Source organism: Pinus tabuliformis, chromosome 8, assembly GCF_031772625.1.
Source record: "Pinus tabuliformis cultivar Carrire ecotype Pingquan chromosome 8, CPIR1, whole genome shotgun sequence".
Taxonomy (NCBI): Eukaryota; Viridiplantae; Streptophyta; class Pinopsida; order Pinales; family Pinaceae; genus Pinus; species Pinus tabuliformis.
The window spans coordinates 81,082,095-81,109,392 of record NC_142294.1 but is presented as its reverse complement, the minus strand read 5'-3'; the positions used below and the strand labels follow the sequence as shown (position 1 = coordinate 81,109,392).

The window sequence follows — 27,298 nt, the reverse complement described above, 5'->3', positions numbered from 1 at the left end:
TGAAATAAGCACATAAGAAAAACTTACTAGGAGACAAACTATAGAAGGAAAATTTAGAATCCTTTTATTAACTTGAAGCAAATCTCTAGCTCAGTTACAATTTTGTTCTCAAAGCTCATCCAAGGGTTCAACCCTTAATAACTTAGAGGATTTATTTATACAAGAAGTTCTTCTATATATTTTCAAAACAAAAATACAAAAATAGTACAAAACTATAGGAATTTCAAAATTGCTAAGCGTTGGCACTATCCTTTAGGAATCTGTTGATGATCTGGTCCCAAAAATGTGTTTCCCACCTGTGTTTCAGTTGTTGATGAAAGTTATTCGATAACTTCACACAAGTGATCCCATCTATCCTCACTTGGTATAGAAATATTCACCAAATTTCTTGTAAACTTCATCAACCTCGGTGTACTTCTCAAAATTTGGCTTATTTACAAAAATGTATTTAGTCTCATGCTTAATGTTCAAGTCAAAATCTAAAGCCTCTAACATTTGTTTTCCTGTCATATGACCCTTTTTACCTGCAAAAATTTCTTTATCAGTTGCTATTGTATAAATATTTTGGCAGTATTCCTCCAATCTGATCAACCTGTCATTTGGGGCCTCTAATCATGGCAGTACTCTCTGATTAAGTAGATTAAACATAAAATGAAACCTTTGAAAAGAAACATTAATTTTTTTTCACTTAGTCTCTAACTAAGTCATAAGGTTCTTTTTTCTGAAAAACTTTCTTGATCTCCAAAATGGTTTTTGTTATGTCCAGAATCTCAATATGCTCCAACTCGATCCTAGTTTTTGAATTAAGAATTATGATCGTGTATGTAGCTTCACTTGGTTTGTCTTTAAGAAGTTTCTTAGCTTCATACATAGCTATCTCACATCTATTTATAAGTTCCTCTTGCTAAAAAATGATCCAAATGGAGGGCCATACTTCAGTTATGACTTGACTAATATCTAGCTAAATGCTTTCCTTGGCTTGCCCCAAGGTTTGAGCCATCAATGACTCACTCTGCAACTCTTCTATCCTTCTGGTCAACCTGTGGGTATTCTACATTTCTTCAACATACAAAATGCCATTTTTTATCTTCTTAACTTCTAGATTCTTAAATTTCTTATGAAGCCTTAATTTTTTTGTTTCTGGTGAGTCAGCTCCTGTAAGAGTTTGTTCAAATCTCCTGCTGTTGATGTAGATTCTGCTATGGGTGATGTCGATTCCCCTGCTATTCTAGACACTGTAATAGGAATAATTGTGATGAGAGCTGTAGCTAACTGAGTAAATTTCTCTTTTTCCTTAAGAAATTTCTCAATTTTCTCCTCCATGGTATTTATCTATACATTCTGTTCAATCATCAACTTGAGCATTTCTTCCTTGTGCTATTCACTTTCTGCTATCTCCTTGGTCTGAGGGTCCTATGTAGAAGGTAGTTTGAGTTGCTTCCTCAATGTTGAAATATCTACATTTTGGTTTTTGATAATATTTTCTGCAGATTTAACATCAGTAGGGTCATATCCAATTTTAATCACTAAGTCTTCCAAGGAATTAACCTTGTTACCCTTTGCTAAAGATGATATCTTTTCAATATTCAATTGTGACTGCACATTTGATAGATCAGTTCTGAGTTTTGACAATGCCATAGTAGTATTGCTCATGGTAGAGAAAATCATCTCACCAGACTGCCTATGCATGTCCATTTGATCAATTGGGTTATCTGATTAGCATCAAAAGAAAATATAGTCTTCTTTTAATTAGAAGAAGCCTTGGGAAAAGGCACGTGAGCTTGTAGAATTGCCATTTTCATTCTACCCTTTTCCTTATCAAAAGTTGTCAACAACCCGTGTTGTGAAGTAGAAGTCTTCTTCCAAAACTATGCATAAATTCCTTTAAAGCTTCATTCTTCTTCTTAATTTCAAGGAAATTAGTGAAGATGTTTGTCTCCTCTGTTTCACTTGCTCCTGCAGATTGGGTGATTTATAACAAATTTTGTGAAGCTGAAGAAGAAGATGGATTAATGATTATAGGTTCTTCTTTCACTATGGAAACCTGTGAATCATCCAAATTGATGATGATAGGATCCTTCTATCCTTGGGTAGTAGTAGTGCCTTTGGATTCAATCCTTGATTTGTTTTGATAATGAATGAATTCCTTTTCTCCAATTGTTGATGATGAAGATCCTTCTCTGGGCCTCTTGTCCTGCTTGGTGTGAGAAGTAGGAGTTTGAATAGTAGAAGGAGGTAAAACCTCCTCTTTTACTTCTTGATGTGTATTCTCCTCCCACTATTCTTGACTTCTATACTTCTCAATCTCTGGTCTTGGTGTATGATTGTAAGGTGTGGCTTTGAGTTCCACTATTAAGTTTGAAATAATATTGAATGGGTTATAAGACCAGGTGAAGCTCGGTTGGAAACCCATCTGTTTGAGTATTGCATCTTCTTCTAAACCTACTAATCTAGGATTACAAATGAATGATCCTACCTGTGACTTTATCTTAAACTGAGATTTCTTCTTGCCTGAAATAAAATGAAGTTTATCCATATTAAGCATTTGCCTAATATTTTCTAGAGAGAAAATTATCATTGGAACTTATTTGGGAAATTTATATGGAGCCAATTTGCAGCCATATACTCTAATCTCTATATAGTTCTGGTAAAGATATCAGTCTCTTGTTCTATCTTAATCACTGAGATGTAGGATACATTTGATTTCTGTACTGATATTGGGTTCACTCTGGTTGTTGAGAAGCTGTGCAACTGGGTGAATGAAACAATCAATGAATTCTGAAAATCTGAACTTAGTTGAGTTCTTCCTAATCAATCATGTCCATTGTGTGACTGCTTGATTCAGTTGTTAATCATCCTCCTTGTGTATAACAATAGGTAACCTGTCTCCTTGCTGAAAAATAATCATATGTACTGGCACAGAGGAGTATTTAAACACTCCTTTAGTAGTAATATTCATCAATTGGTCATGCATATCTTCAGCAAAGAATTGACTATAATTACACATGAAGGCATGTTTTTTTTACTTTAGATAAAATATATAGATAACCTAGGACAACTTCATCTACCCATTGATATGTTTAGTAGCCTAACAAGCAAGAAACTAGGGAAATGATGTGTTTATCTCTCTCAGGGAACATGGATGCTGGATAAGGAGGATTATTTTTAGGGAGTTCAACATCTTTAGGGAGAAATATCTCAAAAATCTGAGCTCTTTGAGGGAAGGTGAGATTTTGATATAGTTCCATTAATACTGTAGTGGAGAAAAATATAATTGAATAATTTTCAGGATCCAAAGCATTTTGTTGATGATTTATGGGGTGATAGATATTAAAGTTTCTCCATTCTGAGCTACCACGGTTCTCTACAAAGGGTTATACTTAGCTTGGCACCACATGACAAGATCAATAAAAGTATAGGTTTGAGGAAACATGTACAAGGGAAAAAGGGATTCCCATAGGTTTATATCATCTTCAGAGTCAATATAGGTTTGTTTAAGCCAATTGTGTAATTCAAACATGTTGAATTCACATTCTGTGTCTATGATTTCGAAATAGTGGTCAACAATGGAATGTGGTCCAGGTCTAAGGCATCAAAGGCTTTTAGGGTTTCCCATAATGCAGAAGAACTAGTAAATGGCTTATCTTTCTTCTTAGGAGCCATGATTACATAATTGTAATGAAGGATAAGAGAAAAAGGAATAAAGATACCTTGAGATGACGCGTATTGTTTGTAGACTCGGCAGTGCCATAGACTTTAAAATAGGAACAATGAAATCAAATAATGAAATAGGAGTTTAGAAAAATAGACGTAACGGGGCAAGGGGAATATTTATCATCGGGATAAGCTTATTGTTATGGGAAATCTGTTACTGATTGAAAAATGGGAATTTAATGCAAAGGGATAACAGTAATGGGAGGCAATAAATTAGTGGAAATGGATAGGTGGCAACAGATCAACGACACGAGACATACAACGGTTGGAAGCGGAAGGCACGGGAGATGTTACTATTGACATGGTAGTGGGAGGCACGGGAAAGCAAAAAGCGGATTTTGGAGGGGGGTGGTGGTAAGTGGTAAGGAGTGAGGGGGGTGCAAAGTGGCTTTCCCGCCATTGATCTGGGTGGGGAAGCGGATCACCATTGTTATTCGATTGACCTTGATCGCATCACGACAAATCACTTTTTTTGTATATGACCTTGACTAAAAAGAAATATAATGTTTATTTACATAACATTAACCACCATTTAAAAAAAGTAGTTAAATTCTAATTGAAATTTAATCTAACTTCGGTGCATTTAGACTAGCAGCCATTATTTAACTAATTCACTAATTAATCCTAATCTAATACAACTTTGGCCAAAATTTGAGCATATTAGGCCATTAATGTATCCTATTCTATCATATCTTCTAGTGTTCGACCAAGATGAAACAGTTTGGTGAACTTATTCACTAATCTAAAACATAAATTTAAATGATTTAGTCAATATTAAAGTGTATGATTCAAATCAGAAGAAAAGGTTGTGGCATGTAAACAAGCCGCACACAAAACCTTGATTTATTACAATATAATTTATTTCTATGAAGTGGAATTTAAATAGGCACATGTATGCAAATTTTGATTTCCTTTTGATGGGGTTTTATTTCATCTCTCTTTTTTATTTTTTTATTTTTTCATATTTCCATTTTTTTCCTTTATTTTTTCATACCTTCTTTTATAAATAAAAACTAACTTATCAAAATTAAAGTATGTTACAACAGAGCCTTGAGACAACGCAATTCACATTTCCAACTAGGTTGAGGAACAAAATTGCTCACTCTGGGAGCTCAGGATGATAGGTTGCAGGGATAGACACTTGATCAAGCTATTTCACATTTCTAGAGGACAAATGAGCCTAGACGACTATGCAATTGTATAGTTCAAGAGCTCAGGGTTGAGGCTTGAGCCTTGAGACTACACAATGCATAGTTCAGGCTAGACAGAGGGAGAAAACTGTGCAGTTTTGGGAGCAAGAGAAGTAGGTTGAGATGATGGACACTTAGTGGACACACTGCATAGTTATGAGAGACAAGAGATGATGGGAATTGTGCAAATGCACATTTGAGATGTTGAGGGAATGAGCTTGTGGCTTGTGATTGTGCAGTGCCCAATTAGGGCTAGGCTGGGAGAAAGGATTGTGTAGTTATGGATGTCAAGACTGGAGCTTGATCATAGAAACTATGCAGTGCAACAGTCCTGGGTGGGGAAAATTTTAATAACCCCCCTAAATTTATATGTATAATAAATGGGTGAATCCCCATGATACATAGGAAAAATGGAAGGCGATTTTATCAATAATATAATATGTATATATAATATTTTTGGTGAATCTCTATCCAATTTATATTATCTTTTAAAATCATGGTGAATCTTTCACTAAATTATAAAATATTGTAAGATCTTGGTGAATCTTTCACTGAATAATAAAGGCTTTGTAAAGGTCTAATAAAGTTCATATGAGTATTTCTTGTGATGGCTTCAAGCTTTGTTAAGAAATCCATGAAGAACTAAAACAAATATATTCCTTATAATTATATTCCTTATATGGAATATAAAGGTATTTCTCATGGAAAGTCAATTAGGTTTAGCGCAGGTGGTAGGGAGAAATCCTACATGTCACAATGTGTTGAACTCATAATGAGTATTTCTTGTAATGGCTATGAGCCTTGTTGTCTAAGCAATCCCTCAAGGACTGAAATATGTATATTCCTCATATGGAATATAAAGATATTTCTCATGTATTGGAATATAAATATATGAGCGAGGAGTGGGAAATGAGCCATAATAAGTCCTTAGAAAATTGATAGTAAGAAGATAAGTGCAAAAAATAAAAAAAAAGGTGAAAAATGCAAAAATGGAGAAGAAATACAAGGGAAAAATGGTGAAACAACAAAATCATAATCCATGGGAGGAAAAATGATTAGAGATAGTGAGGGAAGATGTTCCCTCATCCCAGGGGTAACAAAGGAAGACATTCTAACTCTCGCTTATGCAAGTGTAGTTAAACAAACATTAATCTCTATGCGAGTCATGAGAGGGAGGAAATCTGTGAAAGAAATGAAAGAACAAGAATTTAAATGGAATAAAGCATTGGGATTACAATCCTTGCTTGTCAAGTTTGGGTACTTCCTTTGAGGGCTATTGAAAAATTACGTATGATCTATCTATGTATCTTGTTATATAATTAGTTTCCAAGTAGCTATGTTAGAGAATGGAATTTGTGAAAACAAAAAATAATCATCCTGCCTATCTTGAGATGGATATGAACGGATATGAGTATTGGAGATAGAATTCTCCCATTTTTTTTGTTCATTTTATTGTATTAGTGACACACCCACACATGGGGATCTCCCCCACCCTAGGCTATCAAGCACCCTACTTTTGTTGGCACAAATAATAAATATGGCTTGAGAAAAGTTTGGTTCTTACCCATTTTGAACTTGGAGGTAGGTTACAGGTAATAAAAAAATATTCAAGCTCTTCTAGTTGATTATTTGTCTTTCATCAATATATATGCTTGTTCTAACACCATTTGGTTACTTTTAAGAAACCATAAAAACTCTGATTGATTGTTATGTTAAATGAACTCTCCAAAGGTCAATGGTAGGAATATTATTGTAGGCTATCCATACCCTTAAACAATTTAAATCTTTTAAACTCAACATAAACTTTTGATATGTTTCATTAATCTGATATTTTTCTCCCAATATTCCATCCCTCCACTTGACATACTTCAACGATATCCTTTGTGTTGTTATATAGTTAGGTGTTTGTGCTTCAACCTAGATATCTAATTTTGTATTTTATGGATATGTCTTCTTTTCAGTTACATCTTTATTTTGCTCTTAATGTATTTAAGAATCCTCAATGACCTCCTTTGTGGAGTTCTATAGCTAGGTGTTTGTTTTTCAACCTAGATAGCTACTTTTGTGTTTGAAAGATATGCCTCCTTTCTGGATACATTTTTATTGTGCTCTTAATTTATTTCATAATATTAACAACACTTCCCTCTTTCCTTTCTAACAAAGAATTAATTTAATTTAGATTATTGACTGTAGTTAGTGCTAATATCAGATTAACATCTGCATGGATTTAGAATTTTCTTACACTTGATCTTGAATTTATATCTATTGTAACAAGTATAAGGATGTAATTATTTATTTCTTTCTCTCTTTTACCAAATTAATCTCTTTTAATTTTGTGTACTTGCAGTCATACAAAACTCATGGATAGAGCTGGAAAAACATTGATAGAGCACAAGTTAGAAGTCTTGTGCCAGAAATATTATTTTTTCATAGTTGATCATCTTGGTCATTCATATTATTTTAGATAGACTCAAGACTTTAATGAGAAATATGACACTATAAAATTATCCTATTGTGTAGGTCCTTGTTTGATGCATCCTGAATTCATTGAATTTTTTAGGTAGGTGAGTTAAAGTGGAACACCTTTGCAACTTAGAGCCTGGAAACTATGAATTTTATGAACTTCTATCAAGCATTCATGTTGCAGATGGTAGGTGGGATAATGCAACAACAGTGAGAACATTTAAAATAAATTTTATTTCAAATTAACTCGAGTTGTAGTTTGGTGGAATTAAATGATAGGGTATACAAAGTCATTGTGGGAGTTAAATTAACACCTTCGATTTGAGGAATTTTATGAAATTTTTTCCAATATTGGTTGGGAATATATGGAGGTGGTATGTAATGTTTGTAAAACAATATTTACACTACAGACTAGGAAGAAGTTAAGGAATACATGCTCAACAGTACTTTCTAATTTATGAAGACAAAAACTAGAATGCTTATTTTCTTATGAAAAAACTTGCATTTATGTAGTGACACCCATAGTGGCAAGTTAATCTCCAAAATGTTCACTTGAGAAATTATTGCAAGGGAGCAACCCTTTCCATCATTTCAAAGGTGAATCTACTTTTTTGTAGACTGGTACCCTCAATTCTATTGGGTATTAAACGGGGAGCCCTGAAGCAAAAACCCTTTTTTTTCCTCACAAGATTTGTAAGAATCCTACTTTGTAACTGTCATATGGAGGATTTGTGTATATTTGTGTGAAGAGTGCCCTATAGATGATACCATTGCATGAAAAATGACGTGAGAAGATACATTGCAAGAATGCGTTCATCATCTTATGACTATGACGAACTTGAAGATGCTACCACAACCTTTCAAAGGTTGCTTGATCATTTTCTTCATAACGATCAAAGCAGTTGGAAGCAACGATACATAATCAATGCCATTTTTTCCACAATCATTTAATAAAGATAAGTATGATGTGGGGATTCCATTCATAAAATATCGCAAGGAAGGAAGATATATTGGTGTTGACCTTACTATACATGATGATGTATGAGTAGCATTGGTTTAGCATGGCATCTCATCTGATACCCAACATGCACTTCATTTATGAATGCATGTAGTAATATAGGAGATATGAAGGACCAAAAGATAATTCTCAACAAAATAGATGAAGCAGGATCAGGTGCATAATTAGTTAATGGCCCTCATTCGCACCTCTATGATTTTCTTCATTATAGACTTAACCCAAAATTTTCATCTAACTTGGAGTTTTTTTCTCCTATTATGGCCAAAATAAGATTTTGGCTCCAAACTTATTTATTTTTGTTTTTTTAACATAGGGAAAGTTTTGTTGATCTGGGATGTTTTCAATGTGGCACCTCAGGTCCACATGTCACCCTAAGAAGTTGCAACATCACCTCCTTGGCCACCTTATCCTGTAAAACCACCCACCATTTTTGTTACAAATGGGAAAAGGGTCCCACATCCTCTATCATTCATCTATGTATCCCCTCTTCATAAGCTAAGGTGACAAGTAAGGCCAATCCCACATCCTTTCCCTCCTGGCACATAACTTGCCCTTGCACTTTATCAAATGATGGATATTGAGTGAAAATTGATGGTTGTGAATCATCACAAGGGATTGATTTGCAAGGATGTTATCTTGTACTCTAAGTCCCAATACCACTTACCAAGATGAGTGGTTTCAATCATGATACACAATTTCTCCAAAAAAATTAACAAATTGAATAATTTTTTTATCTAAATATTCTATGATTCAGAATGTAATTCAAAAAATAAAATTAATAAATACACACTATGAGCTTGAAACTATTATGTCAGTAAGTTGAATAAGGCATTGCTTACCAATAGAGGGGAAAAAGAATTATGCAAAGCACCTTGCAAAAACCAAAAAATTGTAATATAATTTGAAAAACTATTCATGAAATAAACAACATAAAACATACATTACATAGATTAGAATAAGTGGATCATTTTATAGAAAATAATAATGGAAAAAAAAACAACCATATTTTTTATGTAGCAACTTAGGTTGAGAAAGGATAAATTAATTGTCTAAGACTTCCAATTGTTGGAAACGATGTCAGCCAAATCAACAACCCTTTGTGAATAACCACATTCATTGTCATACCAAGAAACCAATTTCAACATATCATCTCCCATCAACATTGTGAGTGATGAATCCATAGTTGGGGAGACGTCTTAACACATGAAATCTACTGACACTAGAGGCTCATCACACAATGCAAGGATACCATTAAGCTCTTTATCTACACTTTCTCGAAACACTGCATTCACCTCCTCTGCAAATGTCTTCTTCTCCACTTGAGAAACCACGTCAACAACTGATACATTGGGTGTTGACACTCTCAGAGAAATTCCATTCAGTTTGCCTTTAAGACTTGGGAGAATTAGTGCCATTGCCTTTGCTGCTCCTATTGATGTTGGGACAATGTTCACGGCTGTAGCTATGGTGCGCATAAGATCTCTTTGATTATCATCAAGAAGTCTTTGATCACTAGTATATGAATGAGTTGTTGTCATGGTGCCCTTGATGATTCTTGCACTAAACAAATTTAGGTGTACATTGGCAAGCATATTGTTGGCTTGTGGGGGCATGACCCGGGTTCAACGTTAGTTAGCCAAAAATATCCCTACACTATTGGCTCTTTTGGCATCACCCTACAGAGCGCAGATTGAAGTCTCACCCAAACCAGTATGGGGGGATGCTGGAACCAAGTTTCCACACTCTTGAGATGGTTGTGATGTCGGTTTATCCCGAGTATACCTGCCTTAATGCATGTTTCTTAGCCCTCTATTCCACCCTTTAGTACCTTTTCGAAAGGGTACAATCAGCTTCCACACAGCCCTAACCAGGGGCTAATATACTTTCGCTCTGCTAGGGCAGCGAACTGAGATATCTCCCAAACTAGGCTAAGTGTCTTTCTTATCCTATTAACAGATCTTAGTTAGCTTCGTGTAAATAGATGTTCTTACTTGCGTTCACTTAACCGATACATTTACATACATTTTCACATCATATAATAATTATAAGTGAAATTCATATCCAATATAACAGACAGATAAATAAGAAATAAAGACACAGAAATTGTAGAATACTTCTATATATTGATCATTCCAGACAATTACAAACTTGACTTGCCTTGCACACTAAGCTGTAGGGGTCTATGCACTCAGCTGCAGACTTCTATGGCTCTGTGCACTCAACTGCAGAGCCTCTACCTACGCTATGACCCAAACATAGACTTCTGATCTAAAGCTATGACTCAATCCTTCATGATTATCGATTCCTTTTCTTCAAACTACTTAGAGCTTAGCTCTATTTAGATCTTCTACAGCTGACATTACATTTCCAAAATAAGGGCGGACAACCCTATGAATCTTTAACATCTACGTGCTCCATGACCACAAAATGCAGAGTCTTTACATTTGGATTACAAAATTGGACCAAAATATGGGCTTTTAGCCCCAAAACTGCCCTTGGGGGATCCCGCGCCCAACAAGCCTCCAACACAAACATTGTGACACGCCCTCGAGTCACTCTGCATGTGCAAAGATCTTAGCGCGAAGACCTCCCAACTCCATTTCGATCATGATGTAGGAGCATACAACCTAAGAGAAAATCATTGTAATTAAGTAGACATAGGGGGTCATGTATTTTAAGGAAGTTGGATTCCTAAGTGATGAATTAATGTAATATTTAGGATTTTGAGTACATAGAATAGGAATTAATTCGATAATGTGAGGTGTTTTGTAAATGCTCTCAAATAAATGAGAACATGAGTGGTTAATAAAGAAAAAAGAGTTAAAAGTCAATTATAACTCTTAAGTAGTTTCATGATTCGAGGAACGAGAGAGAGATTTTAGGAATTAAATGAAGTTAGAAGTGGACATAGAGTATTTAGGAGTCAGTTTAGTAGATTTAGGAGGGGAACCAAAGTTAGTTCAACAGAGATTTCTGGTATAAATGTAAGCCTACAGGCAGAGTAGAGGAGGAGGCCACTAATATTGAAGAACATGCCTGTGAGAGACAGGGATGTCTCGAATGTAATCATTTGTTTATACTAATATATACAAAGGTTTATTCCTAGCTGTGTAAGTGTGTGAAATGAAAATTTTATGAATGAATTACATGTGAATACGTAGGATCTCTAACAGTGTTGCAGGTAGAATTCTAAAGGATACGCAGAGGAACAGAATGATACAAAGGAGTCATAAATGGATCATTGAATCTAGTGGAAGAACAGAGTGAAGATTTTGGTAGAGGTAGCGAAGTTAGAATTTGCAGAAGAGTAAAGCTCAGAGGAAGTTGAGTAGTGGAACCCTTTAAAGAAACCTGAAGAAAAAGTTGAACCATAGAGAAAACGCTGAAGAGATAGCGTAAAATATAGAGAAAGGGACAAACGGAGAAGTGAAGTGTTAGTACACAGCAACCATTGGATCTTATAGATATATGGTCCAAATCATGTCGCATGAGGTAGCATTGAAATATCGCATCGGCGAACTTTAACAAAGGAAGGCAGGTTTATAACCTTAAGTGGTATTTCGGGTGGCAAAGAGGTGGTAAATGGTATCAAAGGTTAGCCTTCTGATTCCATTCATAACGCGACACATATCAGAGAAGTGAAGAGTGGAAACTGCTTTATCAGGTGGTTAAAACCCATGCCTGTTGTCTATCTGAATTCATGGTAGACCGTTGGATCTACTAAGTGAAGATCAACGGTGGAGCACCGTCAAGCAACTTTGCATCGGGAAAAGATATCGGCCATTGGATCGAGACCCTAATCAACGGTAGCGATCTAATCACAATCACATTAGACAGAGGTCAAAGGCTGGTGGACTGTGAAATGCTGATGCGCTGATAGCGATAAAGTGCTGATTGGTGACTGGAGGTACTCGAAGATTAGCGAAGCGCTGCGGAAAGGTCTGAAGGAGCAGACTCGATGAATTATGGAAGCAGACGTATAAAGTTTGAAGTCTGATATTGAAATATTGCATATTGGGTGTGATAGAGACTATATTAATGTGAACCGCGAAGGAGACTATACCCGATTTCCGTAAAGGTGAAACCTCGAGAGACATGCAAAAGCCATATAAAGCAAAAAGGTATGGTTGGCATATATTTCCTTTGTAAATGGTTATAAAGGGTTGAGCGCATATGTGAGGTTTTATATATAAATCAACGTTATCAAAGGATGGAAGGTTTTATGCGATAAATATATATCAACCAAGGTTTAAAGAGGGGAAATGTCATATATGTGTGAGTTAAGGGATAATGAAGGTTATGAGAAGGTTTAAAGTCCCGATAGAAGGTTGAAGCAGGGTGGTTGAGTTCCGATATAAAGGAACTAATGAATAGGGCCTTAACCATTGAAGGTTGAATATTTTGACTCCTTAGAGAGTTAAATACCTGGGATAAGTGTGAGTATGCATTTTACATGCGTACTATGGGTGTAAGTGGGGGTAACCCTGCGTCATTTGGTATCATAGCAGAATTGTAATCAGAGCGGGGAAATATTTCCTATGAAAAGGAGTTTGCACACTGAAGAAGGTAATGTGCATAAAGTTAATTGATGAATCATAGAAGCTACAACAGAAGATTGTAGGGGAAATTTTGGAGTTCTTGGGAGATTGTAGAAGTTCCAACAGAGGCTTGGAGTAGACAGGAACAGAGGATTCCTTGAAGAAAAGTGAGAGCAATATTTCTTAGTACAAGTTCTGAAGGAAAGTGGACTTGGAGACCAAACAAAGGACAATCCATTCAAAGTACAGAAGAATGGGAGAATAAGATCATATATAGATCTTGGAGGTAAGACAATGTGTTTTGTTTCAAATTGAAATTGAAGATTATGGTTGCAGATGAAACATCTCAGCAAAGGACAGCAAGAGAAGCTGTGAGAGGAGAACCAGATGTGTTCTTGAAGACAGAGTAAGGAAAACACTCTGAAGAAAAAGTGGTAGTGAACCTAAAAATTCCAACAAGAGATTGGACAGAGAGGATAGCTGAAGTGTTCTCAAGAGAGAGTGAGAGATTGCAGAAGCCCAGAAGGAGCAAAGGTGTTGCTCAAAAGGAGGTTCTAGACAGACGACCCATGCTTACCAAAAGAATGAGTGAGGAGAGCTTAGTGAGGTAAGATTGCAGTGAAAAGGACTAGTTGTTGCAGAGGCTTATTGCAGATGAGTGAGGAGCTCATGAAGGAAGAGGAGAATAAGATGATTACTGATAGTCATAGAAAAGGTTCAAAGAGAAGCCACAACAGAAGATATGAGAAGAAGAATGCCAAAGCAGATGGCAATGTAGGTTTTACCCTCGTAGAGAAATTACCTGCATACGAATTCTAAAACACATAAAATAAACAATGTGAAAGCATAACACATAAAACACATATACACAGAGATTTTCCCCTGGATCCCAAAATCGGGACTACCAGCTTGATTATTCATTATATTCCTTTCAATGTTACAATACATATTTATACATGCTGAAGCATCCAATACCATGGACCGAAAACCATCGCGTCCAAAACCATGGACCGAAAACCATTGTGTCCAATACCATGGACCGAAAACCATCGCATCCAAAAAGCATGTGTTAAAATCATGCACAAAACCATAGGCGGGTCTGCCCAACCTAACATAGGTTCCAAAACCAAAATTTTCACAGGTACACCTTAAACCCCCTATGACCTCCCCCCCTCTAACCCCCAGTTAACTACATGGGCTAGTTGTGGAAAGAATATAACACAACCCAACATTCTCCCACTTGCTGTTTTCTTTCCATAGGGGGCCACAAGAGAGCTTAATCATTTATCTAACCCTGCAATACCCATTGTTTCTCTACACTAAGAGAAATTCTCAAAGCTCACAGATTTTCTCAATGCATCTACAGTATTCTTCAAAGTGTCCACCTTTACCAGCAACACCTTTTTGTCTTCTATCATATCCCTCACAAAGTTATACTGAACATCAATGTGCTTTGTCTTTGAATGATATGCGGGGTTATTTTCCAAGAAAATTGCACTTTGGCTGTCACAGTCTATCCTTATGGCTCCCTATACTAACCCCATACTTGAACACAATCTCTGCAACCAAACTACTTGCTTGCTTGCATGAGTGACTAACATGTATTCTACCTCTATAGTTGATAGTGCCACTACAAATTGTTTCTTACTCATCCAACTGACTGCACCTCCAAATAGGTTAAACACATACCCACTTGTAGATCTTCTCTGATCCAAATCTCCAGCCCAGTCTGCATCAACAAATCCATGAATATCCAGAACTTTGTCCAATCCTGGTCTTCCTTGGTAGCACAAACCATAATCACTAGTGCCACACAAATACCTGAAAACTTGCTTCACTGTTGTCCAATGCTCCTTTCCTGGTTTCTACATAAACCTACTCAATACTCCCACTGCATGTGCAATGTCTGGTCTAATACAAACCATTGCATACATCAGGCTACCAATTGCACTTGCATATGGAACATAGGACATGTCCTCTTCCTCTTCTTGTGTCTTGGGACACTGTTCAACAGATAACTTTACACCTACAAGAATAGGAACCTTCATTGGTTTACTATCTTGCATATTAAACCTCTGCAGTATTGTCTCGAAATAATTCCTGTGGTTGAACGAGAGCTTCCTCTTTGGCCGATCTCTTTTAATTTCCATGCCCAAAATATAGTTTGCAGCACCAAGATCTTTCATGTTGAATTTCGAGGACAATTGGGTCTTCAAATCCTAGATAATTTCTTTGTCATTTCCAACCAGCAACATATCATCCACATATAAGACAAGATAAATAACACGGTCACCAATTAATTTAAAATACACACAGTGATCTGCTTTACTTCTGGTGAAGCCAAGTCCCCTTATAAATGTATCAAATTTCTGATACCACATCCTTGGTGACTGTTTTAACCCAAACAGAGACTTCTTTAACTTGCATACCAGTTCTTTCTTACCCTTCACCGCAAAGCCTTCAGGTTGCTTCAAGTATATTTCCTCTTCCAGATCCCCATGAAGAAATGTTGTCTTCACATCCATCTGTTCTACCTCAAAATAAAAGGTAGTAGCAACAGATAAAATTAATCTAATAGAAGTTACCTTGGAAAAAAGAGAAAAAATATCACCAAAATCAATTCCTGGCACCTGGGAATAACCTTTTGCTAGCAACCGAGCTTTGTATTTCTCCACCTTTCCTTCTTCATTTGTCTTCTTTTTGAACACCCATTTGTTGCCAATGGGTTTCCTTCTAGCCGGAAACTCCACCAGATCCCAAGCCTCATTTTTGTGCAAAGATTCCATTTCATCAACCATGGCCTCTTTCCAGAATTTTCCATCCTCTGAATCCATAGCTTCCTTCACAGTTATGGGATCATAATCAGTAACCGACAAATCAAAATTTGAACAAAAAGTAGACGGACTATACCTTTTTAGCTTCATTCTTTCTCGAACTGATCTTCTCACAGTCGGAGTTTGTGGCTCTTCATCCTGTGATTCCTCTGCTGTTGTAGAGTCTAATTCTTCCTCCTTTAGCTCAAACTCTATCTTCTCAGGTTCCTTTGGTTGTACTTCATGTTTAATAACATATTTCACTTCTCTGAACACCACATCTCGGTTGTACACAACCTTCCTTGTTACTGGGTTCCAAAGCTTATAACCCTTTAAACCATCATTATACCCAATAAAGATGCACTTTTCAAATTTACTATCCAACTACGTTCTTTTCTCCTTTGGAACATGTACATATGCATCACATCCAAATACCCTTAGATGTGAAAGAGAGGGTTTCTTACCAGTCCATACCTCTTGTGGAGTCTTATCCTTCAACACTGATGATAGTGTGTGAAAATTGATTCCATTAAATAGTCATTGTTGGAGGCCTACCTCAAACTGATGGTTGATGAAGTTCTATTGTGCTGCTTCAGCTTCTGTTTCTTTCTCCTCAATGAGAAATCAACCACAAGAAAACAACAGAGAACATAACCAAGAACAACAATGATCTATTTAATTATAAAGTCAAGAAATCATAAGCTATCAAGTAAATTGTACACAAGATATAGGAAATCATCATTGATTGTATTAAAATGAATCAAGAGCAAAGCATACAACCAAGTCTTAATGTCACAAGCCTTCTTGGAGGGTCCAGCCAGTATGTTTCTTCAAGCATTCACTCTCAAGAATGGGTCTCCCCAATAAACAAAATCCCTCTTTCACTCACAAGCTTTAATACAAAGTTAAGGAACTCCACAACCTCTTACAAACTATTAGCAATCCCACACTTGTCAGACTCACCCAAAAGCTATCTACCAAACTTAAAAGAACTAGCAGCACTGCCCAACCAAAAGAACTAGCAGATCATAGCAATGGTGAGTGATTTTATAGGAGAAGGAGTTTCCATGAAATGAGGGAGAGGGAGCTTATCCTCAAGGAAGGTTGCACAAAAGATGGAACCACCTTCCTAGAGGAGGAAGGATGACCTAAACTGATCCAACAACCAGGTCTGGAGACATCCAGAAGGCTGACTGTTGGAACAAATTATCCCAATATGGATCATCGCTAAATGTGAACTAAGTCTCAACGATGACATCACAAGGAGACAATGCATGAAGATCAATCGTTGTGATTAAATAGCTAATATCCTCGCGCTGGGCCCTAAAATTATACCGTCGTGGGAAATAGGTGTCCACCTGGGATGGTGTCGCGATGAGACTATTTACAACCATGGATCGTCACGTATATTAAGTGCTTACTCGTGTCGAGGCGGAAACTTACAGAATAAGGGTCAACTTCAGCATCAGAGAGCATTTTATTAATCTTCTTACATCAATGGGAACATATGAACATGTTTATTTGATACATGACACAACAGAGGGACTGAGATGAGGACAGTGACAAATTACTGTGTAACAGTTTCCCCCTAAAGCATGAAGCCCAAGAGAGTGGGAGGGGTGAAATGCTTTACGAAACCATGACCGAAATGGAACACCACCTTGAAGAACCTACAAGCACAAGTGCAACTGATATCTCTGATAGTGAAATACATGTAGTCTAGGCATGGGTGCAACCATCCAAAAGACATATGAAACTCGGTCTATGGTATGGACATAGCCACCCAGTTGACAAGACCATATATAATGATAAAGGTATGGTCGCAGCCATCCATGATGACTCAGGTATGGCCGTAGCCATCCATCAAAGAGTCATGTATGTAATCACGAACCAATCCCTGCAGCCCAAACATATGTAATCTTAGTTCGGGGTCTTGAAACCCAACCTATCATAGTATAAATCCTAGCATGCGAATATATGCGCTAAAGTCGAGCATGATAGAAATTCGCTTGATTACCAGTCAATGATGAAAACCATTAACAAGCACTAGAGAAACCACCTATAATTCCAATGGCTCTCAAGGTACTATCCAGTACAATCCACCAAGTGTGAAAAATGAGCTGAAGTCGAACACTCATGGAATCACCCAATTGAAGACCAATGATGGAAGTCTGTCGTCAGGTGTGAAGAACTTTCCATTGAGGCATGCAAGCTCCAAGGTACCGAAGGGGATCTCTAGACCAATATCATGGATAATCAACTGATGTCGACAGGAGACACTCCATCGCAGGAGGGCCATAATGTTTCCCCCATCAACGACATGAGATAAGGAAAAATTAGTAGATGGTGAAACAAAGTATCAAAGGAGGAGGTAAGGGTGTGAATTGTAGAATGATTATACTCTTGAACATATCAATGACACGACTCCAGAATGTGGCAACATTTTGGTACCAAGAGATCAGAGGTTCAATGGAGACAACATGGATTAGATGGAATGAAGCAAAATGGAAACCCAAAACCCTAGAAGGCTAAATGACGATGTGAGGATATCCCAACTTGACAAGAAGCAAAAGTTTTGATGTTCAAGAGTGACTAGCTGCCGTAGGTAACCAATGATGAATTCCAAATTCCCCCCCACTATTGCTGGCGAGTACCCCATTTAGTTTTGAAAACAAGCTTGAAGGGGATAGCATATGCTTGTAATATAAGTTCGACCTTCAGACGAATCCAACCTAGTAATAGTTTAACTAGCCCTAGGGAGAAGAAGCTCGAGTCTTGTCATGGTGATGAGTCCAATGTCGTTAGGGTTTAAGGAGTCTGACATAGGGAAAACTTGGAGTCTTATTCATGTTTAGAGAGTCTAAAAAAGAAATGGATAAGAAAACTCTAGGGGGGTCCTTTTTCATAAATTTGTGTCTCTTGAGCCCAAAAAAGTATAAAATAATACTCGAGAGAACTGCTTGACCATTACGATCAAGGAGTACTTTTCGTAAGTAGTGGCCTCGATCTGAAAAAGTAAAAAAGCAATCGAAGACACGTCTTTTCATAACCAATATCGAACTCGAAACAACAAAAGTCAGGCTATCTTTTCATGTTTATACGGTCAGAAAAGAGCTGAAAGTGGACCTCCTTTTATTTCATTTAATGAGTTAAAAGGGAAAACTCGACAATCTTTTCGTCTTTTGAGTCAGAAAAGGCTTAAAGAGGACTTCTGGAAAATATGGACCAAGTGTATACAGATCATGACATGTACCCACCATCCCTATTTCTGCACAAAAACACCACATCATAAGATCCAATCGATACAAATACATTATATATATAGAAATTAGGTCAAAAACCCAAAATAAAACTTAAAATAAATGATAAAACCCTAAACCCTATAGTGCAAAAACTTAAAAATTTGGAAAAATCACTATAAAAGGGGTCCATGGTAATTCATTTTTACATTTACCCTTTGAGTTTTTTACCTTTGGTGATTTTGTGTGTAAACCTGCTGAAGTTCCAAGCTTGATTCCGGCACCAACAATCAACCATCTCGCCTAAGACTCCTACCAGGTAAGTAATCCCTCTTTTGCGCCGCATTTCCATGGTTGTTTTAGTCAATTTCATGTTTCATAGGTGGTTTTCGGTGGATTTTTAGTTCCAAATCTGCCTCTCGGTCGTCGCGGAAGATCTGTTCGGGTTAGTGATGACCGAGCATGCTAACACACACCACCATCGGGATTGTCGCTAGAGAGAGATGTAATCTTGCAACGACTAAGGAAAAAATGAACTCTGATCTCAAGTCATCGCTACTGTTTGAAAAATAGCCATGACGATGCCGTAAAGATTGAAATTTTTATAGATTGTGCATTAAGCAAATGGGAAAGGTTCTAATTATTTTTTCCTTCAACACAGGGAAAAATGGAATTCATATGGCAAGAGAGAACCCATGATGACAATGGTGAACAGGCATTTAACGACCCCGGGTGTAGGAGAGCCCTACATGAGTGTGAATTACTAAAATTTTTCCTTACACCACACCTTCGAGCACAACCTGACTTGCTCGAGCTGCTGATCCGCTCATGGAACCCGACAGAGGGGAAGTTTGTCATCCATGGCAAGGACATTGAGTTTGACGCGACGGACATATATTTTTTAACTGGATTGTCTCGTCGCGGTGAGAAACTGATCTTAGAGAGTACACAGGTTGCTGGTGAGACCCTTGATATGCTGATAGTGTGGGTGTGCCCAGGGGCATGCAAATCATCAACTAGTGGGAAACTGAAAATCCAGACAGTGGGGGATTTGACCCTTCGCTCAGTTCTATTTATGGTTACGAGAGCAATGGGCTCTCAAGCATAGCATGAGGCAACAAAGACTCATCCTCGGCTGGCCCTTGATTGCCTCACTCTGACCATGTATAACTGGGCTGTGGCAGTTTCCATTAGCATGAAGAGGCAGCTTACTAAGTGCCGATGAGGGGAGACTAAACAGTTCAGATACAGATCCATTCTGATTCCACTCGTGCTGGAGCGGGTTCCATCCCTGCAGCTATAGGATATGGACCTGTATATGCCTCGGCTGTGGGAGACCCGCATCACCCGATGGGCACATGTTATGCCACGAGGGGGTGGTGGTCGACCAGTATCATCGGGAGTGTTGTTCTAAGAGTGGCTAGACCATTAGAAGGTCATCATCGAGGATTAGCCATATGCGGGCACGGATTTCCGCGGAGACCCTGACATGCTGCTCCCTCCTGGCGAGTAGTGTGATGAGGGAGGTAAACGCTTGGTCAAACACCACACTATTTACGTGTTTCGTTTTTTATGATGTTTTCTGGATTTTCTCATGCATATGTCTTAATATCACCTCTATGTTACTTGCAGATGTGGGATAGGAGAGAGCCGTGGGACTGGCTCCCAAGGCAGCAATGCATAGGAGGAGATTGCCCGTAACTTGGAGGGCTTGATTGATGGGATACTAGACTATAGGGGGATCGAGGAGGTCCCAGTGGAGTATCAGAGACATATAGTCGGAGTAACACCTAGGATACATAGGCTCTTGAGATGAGTTGTGTGGGTGATGGTCTACTATAGGGAGCAGAACCCACCACTATAGACTTCTAGGCTTTACTTTCTTTTATTTTTGAGAGACATGTGTCTCAGATGTATTGGGAACACAGACTCTATTTTTTGACATACACACTTATTTTTTGAGCGCCTCGGTGCGCCACATGATATATATATATATATATATATATATATATATATATATATATATATATATATATATATATATATATATATAGATATAGATATATAGATATAGATATATATATGGTTTATGATTTCTGTTTGTTATGTATGAGGGCTTATCTATGATTTATGATTGTGCAAATGTCCATCAATATATAATTTCAATATATCAGTCAAAATTCATGACAATTAATGATCATGAAAATTTCCACCAATATATAATTTCAATATATTAGTTAATATTCATAACACTCGCATCAAAGACAAAGAATTTTTATGCAAGCTTGAACCATAGAGAACTATTCTTGAATAAAATAAACATGCCCCTGACATATAATCCGACCAAGGGACATGTCCCCCAAGCTTTATTGCATTCAATAAGATGGATGTAAGAAAGCTTGAAAAGATGAGGTCCAAAAAAGGCTCGATAGGGAGAAATTGTTTCATTGCTTTAACAAGGTTGACACAAGGGAAGAACTATCCTCAAACAATTCGTTTCAAAGTTTTAACGAGGTTGAAACAAGACCAAACCATCCTTGAACACCTGGTTTCATTTTTTAATGAGCTTGACACAAGAGGGGAACTATGCTCATCACTCCTTGTTTCATTTTTTAAACGAGGTTGACACAGGAAGAATCTATCCTCATACTCCGGTTCATGGGCCATATGAAAACATGGCTCCCAAGAGGTCTTCACATGATGGAAGAAACATGCTCTTGGAGGAACACATGCCATGAGACACCAATGACAGATCAGGTTCCAATGCCCCCAGTACATGATGTACGAGACCATCAGCATGATTTTCAGCAGAGGTGGAGACAGAATGGGTAGCCACATAGTTAACCTGTGGCAAGGAAGGTACTGCTTGTGAGTAAGAACTGATAGGGGACGACGGTTGCACAGGAGCCATCGGGGGACTAAAGAATGATAATTGATCTATGGTCACCATTCTTCTGTCGTGTGGAAAACAAACCATAGGGAAAAGTGAAGAGACAAGGATCCCATGGCATCAATATAGCCACAGCCAAGGAGAAGACTAAAATCTAAAGCACCTTGGACAACCATTATGTCTATATAGACAGTCTTGCCCCCCAAAGAAACAGGAAACTTTGGGAGGATCCCTAAAGGTTGACTGGTCCCTCCGTCAAACGCCAATAGATTCTGCATGACTGGCACAAGCTGCGGGGAGCCAAAAGCTTGCCAAGTAGTGAAAGGCATGAGACTAATTGATGCACCCTCATCCAAAACAGTGCCAGGTACCGCCTTATCATAGGCATGTACTGTAATCTGGAAAGGAACATAGGATGGAAGGTGGAACGTATTCAAATGACTCCAGTCGTAGGAAACGACTGAACTACTTGGTGGGGGTAGTATATGGTTGCCCCCATGCTCTACAGGAACTGAAGAAGGACCCGTTGGATCAGCTAAGATAGGAGGGTCATTCTCGAACTCCAGAGAATTTGACGAGACAAGAAGAACATGAACTCCAAAGAATATGATGAGACAAGAAGAACATGAGCAGTATAATCATGATGCTCCTCTGGAACAGAGTGATCAACAGGTGGTGAATCCAAGTCGACACTCTCTTCAAGCAATGGTTGGTCTAGAACAGGCTTAGCAGAGCCAGGTTCGGGAAGAGGATATTGGACAAGAAAATAATCTAAGTCAATCTCTTTGTCAACGGGGAGAGGGTCTTAAGAGTGCCTCTGATAATCAATGGGGGGTTGAGGTGATGAAGCTGTCAGACTTTCCAAAACGACGGAAGCTTTATCCATGAGCAGACAAAGGTGAAGGGGATGTTTGCCTTCACATGGTCTACAGGGGAATTGAATCTTCCCTTTCTTCTTACTACTTCCAGTTGATAAGGTAACATCGTAATGAGCTTCAGAGGATGATTAGAGATGAGCCAGATTGTGAGACCATAGTTCTAAGATCCCAGGAATGCCAGGATAATCACGAATAAGATGGTCACCCTTTTACAATTTACAAGGAAACTTAACCTTCCACGGAGGAGCATTGGGTGGTACGACCTGAGATATACTCGAAGCCATAGCTGCACAGATTAGACCTCTTCTTCTTCATCTTCATCTTCTTCTTCTTCTTCTTAGTCTCCTAGTTACTAGGTGTGAAACTTTCACCAAGCGAAGGAGGAGATGAAGGTGAAGAAACAGGGGAAGAAGGCGTAGGCTCAATCTTGGAATCAACATGTCATGGTTCATAAAAAGGAGATGGTGGAACAGGATTCATGACACTCAGGACCACCAAGGTTGAAAACAACCAAATGTGCAAACCGATGGTTAACCCAGGCAAAGACAACATTTCCATGTACGGAGCATCGACATTTCCAAAACGCGGTAATGGACCAGGATTTCCATCTGGAGGAAGAACTTGGCTGGTATACTGGGGGAATGTTGCCATCAGGAGAGAGCCTAAAAAACACTCTTATCACAACCAAGAACTCGAACTGTTACCAGAAATATTTTGTGGGCAGTAAATTTTATGATGCAGGAACAAAACTTGACCTTTTCATGTTTCAAGAGTCGAGAAAAGGATGAAAAGGTGACTCTATCTCTTTTGAGTTTTAATGAGCCTGAAAGGACAAGTGCTCAGATGGACCTTTTCTTTTAAGGAGTTTGAAAAGGAAAAAAAGTGACTACTCTAGAGAACTACGGAAAAGGTTTACCAAACAACCCGTAAAACTGCATATACAACTTGGTGATCAAATGAAAACCAAGGAATTTCCGTATGGCAGTCAATCTTCCCAAATGCTGTGTTCAGTGCATTACGGTTTGTAGGGATGCAAACACAGCTTCCTATGGATGTAGGATGATAACCTAGTGGGGTGTCCCAACATATACTCGATGGTACTGGGAGCACAAGTCCATACTAGCAGCTATTGAGTCACAGAAGGAGGAATCACCCAACCCTAAGTGAAAGTAATAGTGACTAGGTTTAACGACGCCAGATCACGTCTCTAGCCTAGACCTCTAAATAATGTGCATTAATTTCCAATGCGTTGGTCAGTTCATTCGGTTCATTTTAGAGTTGATCTTGAATTAGGTTTCAATTTTCAGGCCCTACCGTATGTATATCAAAAACCCTAGGATGCAATTAGGATGAGTAAAGCATCTTTCATTTCGATGAACACCTACTTGTAGGAAGGTAGAAATTTCATTCCCAAACCAAGACAAAATCAAGACAAGAAAATGCAAGCACTAAGAAACACAATGCATTAACACATCAATCCTACAATGCATCGATATTATTAATGATAGATTTAAATTTTGCTTTCTAATTTCTCAAACATGAAAATTTGAAATGCAAATGTAATTTCACTTTCGTATACTAAAAGAATGCAGTCTTTTGATTTTGATTGTTTTGAATTTAAAGAGACAAAAAAGAAAGCGTGAACTAATTGATCCAAACAATTCTGATCTATGCTTAGTAGTGAAGAAATCGAATCAATATCAAAAATTGATTCAATAATCGACACTAAAAATCAACCAGTAAGAAACAAGCAATGAAAAAGCTTCAAGCAAATCAATAAGACAGTTGCGGATGAACCTTGGATAGACAAGAAACCCAGACAAATGATTCAAAAACTTGAAAGAGCTAGGTCACAAAGCCAAAAATAACACAAGATTCATTCAATGAAAGCAAAGAGACAGTAGCTTTAACCAACAACAATTAAAGCAAACTGATGGGCAAGAGGAAGACAACAGGGGATAAACAAGAATGGTGGATTCATGAGGTAAAGTTGAAAAAACGACTCTACAGGAATCGTCGCAACTGTACGACAAGATTCAGTGATGCACAGGTTTGCAAAATAGAGACAGGGCGACATCGTTGTGATCGTCAAGCTTTTTCCAACGACGAGCTTAAAAATAATGGAAAACGAATGAAAACTCCCAAACAAACACCAGAAAATTCCTCTAAACAGTAAGGGGATTTCCCAGATTGACCCAGGTGACCCAAAAAATTGATGGTTTAACCCCAAAATTCAAGAGACACTAAATAAAAACCAAACAAAAGCAAACAAGAGAAATAACATACAAAGGACTCCCCAGTGGAGTCGCCAACTTGTGAAGTAGGAAAGTGTTCCCTCTACAGACAGAGGCAATCCGTCTAGCCCTAGAGTGGGTCTAGTCATAGCAAAGACAAAACAACAATTGATTCCCTTAAATAGTCATCGTTGGAGGCCTACCTCAAACTGGTGGTTGATGAAGTTCCGTTGCACTACTCAAGCTTCCCTTTCTTTCTCTTCAATGAGAAATCAACTTGAAACACCACAAGAAAACAATAGAGCACATAACCGAGAAAAACAATGATCTATTTACTTACAAAGTCAAGAAATCATAAGCTATTAAGTAAATTGTAGACAAGATATATGAAATCATCATTGATTGTATTAAAATGAATCAAGAGTAAAGCTTACAACGAAGTCTTGATGTCGCATGCCTTCTCGGAGGGTCCAGCTAGTATGTTTCTTCAAACATTCACTCTAAAAAATGGGTGTCCCAAATAAACAAAATCCCTCTCTCACTCACAAGCTTTAATACAAAGTTAAGGCACTCCACAACCTCTTACAAACTATTAACAATCCCACACTTGTCACACTCACACCAAAGCTATCTACCAAACTCAAAAGAACTAGTAGCACTATCCAACCAAAAGAACTAGCAAATCATAGCAATGGTGAGTGATTTTATAGGAGAAGGAGCCTCCATGAAATGAGGGAGAGGGAGCTTATCCTTAAGGAAGGTTGCACAAAAGATGGAACCACCTTCCCAGAGGAGGAAGGGCGACCCAAACTGACCCAACAACTACGTCTAGAGACATCCAGAAGGCCAACTGTTGGAACAAATTCACCCAATCTGGATCGTCGCTAGCCATGAACTAAGTCTCAACGATGACATCGCAAGGAGGCAATGCATGGAGACCAATCATCGCGATTAAATAGCTAATATCCTTGCGTCGGGCCCTAAAATTCGATTGTTGTGGGAAATAGGTGTACACCTACGATAGTGTCGCGATGAGACTATTTACGACCATGGATCGTCACGTATATTAAGGGCTTACTCATGACGAGGCAAAAATTTAGAGAATAAGGGTTAACTTCAGCATCAGAGAGCATTTTCTTAATCTTCTTACATTAGTGGGAAGATATGAACATGTTTATTTGATACATAACATAGCAGAGGGACTGAGATGAGGACAGTGACAAATTACTATGTAACAAGGTGACCTGTTGACCTGGTAACATGTAGTATCCACTGCCTCTACCCAGAATTCCTGTCCTAACTTGGCACCACTAAGCATGCTTCTTGCCCTTTCCATCAACGTCTTGTTCATTCTTTCTGCAACTCCATTTTGCTAAGGTGTATATGGAGTAGTCTTCTGCGTGATATACCAAATTCTTACAAAATTCTTCAAATTCCTTGCTGCAAAACTCTCCACCATTATCTATCCTCAACACCTTTATCTTCTTCTCTGTCTGGTTTTCCACTAGAGCCTTAAATTCTTTAAACCTGTCAAAGACTTCAGATTTCTTCTTAAGGAAAGATATCCATGTATTCCTTGAGAAGTCATCTACAAATGATACATAGTACACAGACTTACCCAGTGATGGAACCTTCACAAGTCCAAACACATCACTGTGCACAAGCTCTAATATCTGTTTCGCCCTCTTACCACCAGAGGGGAAACTCACTCGATTCTTCTTCCCATATACACAATTTTCACAGAAATCAAAATCCAGAGAGCTACTACTCATACCTTCTACCATACCTTTACCATGAAGTATTCGAAGGCCCTTCTCTCCAATATGTCCAAGCCTTTGATGCCACAACATGGTCTTCTCTCCAGAGACCACTAGATTTTCTGCTCCACTTTCAAGAACCATAGAACTATTGCACCGATCAATAAGAGTGCTACCTTGCAGCTTGTACAGAGTTCCAATCCGAACTCCCCGCATCAATACTAGTGCTTCCCGAACCATTTTGCAGGTATTATTCTCAAGCACTGTTTTTACACCCGCATCATCCAGGTTGCTTACAGAAATCATATTTTTGGCTAATGTAGGAATATGTAGAACACCTGGAAGCTTTCTAACCCTTCCACCTTGCAACTTCAACTTTACTTTTCTGCGACAAACGATTCTAGCCTTCCTATCATCCCCCAAGAAGACATCACCACCATCATATTTCTCATACTCGCAGAACCACTCTCTATGGGGAGTGAAGTGAAAGGATGCACCTGAGTCAATCAACCATGCCTCATGATCTACATGTGTACTTGAAAAAGCCAAGTACACATCCCCATC

The 27,298-nt window shown here is 38.1% G+C and overlaps 1 pseudogene; it reads right to left on the bottom strand.

The window, feature by feature from the left end:
- Positions 1–9,434: 9,434 nt before the first annotated feature.
- Positions 9,435–27,298, bottom strand: part of LOC149234240 (glyceraldehyde-3-phosphate dehydrogenase A, chloroplastic-like) — a 257,930-nt pseudogene continuing 240,066 nt past the window's right edge.